Raw genomic sequence first — 4,009 nt, 5'->3', positions numbered from 1 at the left:
GGGGGGTCGGGCCGGCGGCGGGGGGTCGGGCCCGCGGCCGCGGTCGGCCCTCGATGTTGCCTGCGCGCAGCAGTCGCGACTCGGGAGCGGGAGCGTGCCTRTCTCGTCCAGGCCTTTGTGTCCTGCATCGGAAGGTGCCAAATACCTTCAGGTTTTACTGACAATTATCCAACTTCTGAACCTCGGTGAGGCCTGGCAGACTGAAGTAACTGTTACCACCGTCTGCCCGAGTTCAAGGAGCCTTTGGACACGCTGTGTGACTCCTGGGGATGCCCTGCACAGGGCAAAGAGTTGGGCAGGATGATCCTGATGGGTCCCTTCCAACTCGGCATATCCAGTGGTTCTATGATTACCAGAATTTCAGGCAAACATTAACAAACCCTGCGAGAGGAAGATGATCAGGAAACAAGGCATGAAAAAGTTTTATACCAAAATGGAACAAACGTTTGTCTTACTTGGGGGCCCAACTCACAAGTAATGCTTCTGAGGCAAAGCGAAAGGGAAGTGAGGCTTTTTAAGAGTTAATGAGATAGATCAATACAGGTTTTAATAACTGTTGAACACAGATAATAGAAAGCTGTAAAATAAATTTAACCTCATTGACCACACAGACAAACTGAAAATACATCGAGTAAATGAACAGGGGCCTCCCCAGGAATATCATTCCTAACGGCTGTCATATGAAATTGGGATTGCTCTGATCCCGACCCTGCTGGGGTCAAATTAATCATTCTTACTGAGTTGAGATTTATGTAGGACCATTCTTAGAGTTGTTATTTCTTCTTTCAACACAAGGGTATTTTCAAAATTCATCCTTTAAGCAGAAAGAAGTGAGATTAACTTACCTGGGTTTCCATAAACAGAATAGTTTCGGCAGAGTCCCCAGTTAATGGAAGTTGCTGCACTGCCCAGTGCCTTCTGTGGCAACAGCAATGGACTGGTCTCAGTTCACCTCCAGTTCTATTAACTGTGAGGAGCTACGACAGTTCATTTTGAAGATACAAGAGTAAAATACTGCAATAAATCAGTAAATGTGTTATTGCAATTTCCTGCCCGTATAAGAAATGTCTTTCCATTAAAAAATCTAATCGTGGGTTAAGTCTAATACCTTTTATTGGTTTAAATGTCACTTTTCCCATCAGTATTTCTATAAATCACATATACAAAATGTGAATTAAGTCCTACTACTTGTGGCATGTGTAGACAAAGCAAATCCTATGAGCAATCAAAACAGAAATAAGGTTGGATTCATTTCTGAAATAGCACTCGAGATTTTTTGTGTTCTTTGTCTAATGCATTACTAACACCACAAAAAAACTCTGCATATCTCAAGGGTTAGTAAGTGTATCAGATGATACATTTCAATGCCTACACAACAGTAATAGCCTCCAAACAACAAACTCAACATAAATGTGGCAGAGCAAATTTATTATTATGAAATTCATTATATCCTGTACACTAGGAAAAATRTCTGAATCTCAGCAAGAGGAAAAGCAGAAGAAATTATTTTCTTCTTTGTGTCAAAATACAATCCAGACATTTCCCAGCACACAGTTAAACCACTTGTATAATAAAATTCAAGATCATTCTAGTATGAATGAAGGGGAAAAAAAGAAGAGAGGCTCTTCTGTTCCCTCCATTATTTTAATCACATGCATAGCAAATGCATCACTATTGTAAGTTAAAAGGGAGTATCAGTGAAGCTATTTTTAAATCAGAATACAAGTTTTGCTATAGAAATACTTTTTTATGTSGTGAACTTCCTGACTTTTCTGGAAAATCTGCCCTTCTCTCAAGCCAAATCACATGCAGTCTGTCACAAATCTGTTTGGACCCATTGTTTTGATCAGAAAAAAAAAAAAAAAGAATATTAGAAGGTCATGTTCAATACAACTTCTTCTCTGTGAGATCTGCAAGTGTAAATGGGGTCTGTTAGACGGTCAGCATGAGAGCAGTTGTCCAGCAGTACAAACAGCAGTTTCTGAACAGTTATTTCTGGCAAATAAAGCTATCTGTTTGGCGTTCACTGTTTTTGACATTTTTACATTTCAGTTTTATAAGTTACTGCCCAACTTGAACAAGCCCTGATTTTTTTATGCTAATGTATGTCAGAATAAATGGATTGACAGTAGCTTTATTTAGATAGGCTTCCATTCTGACATATTCCCCTAATTTTATTGTTATTACATGTAAACATTTTAAGCTGCATATTAGACAGTCTATCTAAGACCTGCATGCAAAGATTATCTTTCCTTTTTCCATTATAAAAGTTGTTGATTTTGGCACATAGATTTAAGTAAGGGAAAAAAACTAAGCAACATTTATTTATAAAGATCATCACATTTCAATACCCTGTGTTTGGATTTCAAAGTGATAGTCATTTGCTTTAGTAATACCCAAATATGGCTTTTTGAGTATTTTAATTGTTTCATAAGACTGCACAAAGAATTTTATACTCTGCAGACATTACTGACCTGTTTTTCTAGTTCTTTGCATTTAGTGCAGTTATTAATAGCTGAGGAAATAGGTTATAAAAGAAGACTCTTCTGATGCTGTGTCTGATTTGGCATCAAACCAGAACAGCAGGATTTGAKTTGACACAGTATCAGGGCGCTCAGCTCACTGCACACCGAGGAGGCAGCTGTGGGAACTCTGATAAATAATAAACAAATGCATTATCAAAGGGTGGCAGTGTAAGGGATTTGGATGGGACCTTCATGGACCACCTAGCTCAGCTCTSTGCTCTGAACCACGGTCGGGTGATGTATCATTTCTGAGAGATATTGTCGCTGCGCTTCCTGCAGATCCAACTGAAGCATGTATGATCTCCCAAGCCATCTATGCCCATCCTTGTATGACTTTTAATGTATTAGAGATGACAACCTGAGCTATCCAGGTTATCATTTAGGTATCTTTTTTCTTGCTATTCCTGTCACATTGAAAGAAATGGCTTATTCTCTCTTTTCACATTGTACTTTTACATGCTTGAACACTCCTACCACATTGTCTTCTTTTGGCTAAATAGATTCTACTTGTTCTGTGTTTCCTCACAAATCACATTTCCCAGGCCTCAGATGCCACAAGGAAGGCTGGCCTCTTCACAAGCTCCACCTGTCCCCAGCTGGATGCAGTAACCCAAATTACTCCTTGGCGTTACAGGCCAGGATTAGGTGTCTGTATTATTCACACAGCCCATGTATTGCACACAGTTATTTACTGTTCTCCTTTTCCCAGCTCCCAGSAGAGGGGGGAGGGCTGGATGTTGAGGGGCTATTGCCTCAGTGATCACACCGGCACAGGAGGACAAGTTAGACTAACAGCAGCTGAACATGAACCCAGGTGTGCCCAGGTGGGMAAGGAGGCCAAGGGCACCTGGGCTGTAACAGCAATGGTGCGGCAGCAGGACCAGGGCACTGACCATCCACTTGTGCTGAGCCCACACCTCAAATCCAGCCCTGGGGGACTTTTGGACCACTCACAACAAGGAAGACAGGGAAAGGCTGGAGCATGTCCAGAGGAGGGAAGAGCGTTCGGGAAGGGTCTGGAGCACCAGGAGCGRCTGAGGRAGCTGCAGGAGCTCAGCCTGGAGGAAAGAGGCTCAGGGMGACCTTCTGACTGCRCARCTGACAGGAGGKAAGGGYTGKTCTTTTCTCCCAGGCAMTGGTAACGAGAGGAAATGGCCTCAAACTGCACCAGGGGATGTTTAMGTTGGACATKTGGAGGAMCTTCTTCACAGAAACAGYRATTWGATRTTGGAACAGACTAATWCGGAAGGAGTTGAGTCAGTGTCCCTGGAGGTGTTTAAGGAAAGACCGGACATGGCACTTGGTGCCACGGTCCARTTGACARGGTGGTGYTCGGTCATAGATAGGACTCGATGATCTCAGASGCCTTTTCCARCGGAAYTGAWGCTGTGRCAGCACCCCAGCATTTTCTCAGATGCTGAGGGCAGCYCCGAGCTGAGCTGGCCCGGCCCGGGGGCCGCGGAAACCACCTAGGCACGACCCCC

This window comes from Malurus melanocephalus, unplaced genomic scaffold (genome assembly GCF_030028575.1).
Source record: "Malurus melanocephalus ecotype Western Australia unplaced genomic scaffold, MMel_1.1 scaffold_96, whole genome shotgun sequence".
Classification (NCBI taxonomy): Eukaryota; Metazoa; Chordata; class Aves; order Passeriformes; family Maluridae; genus Malurus; species Malurus melanocephalus.
This window is presented reverse-complemented; position numbering follows the sequence as displayed.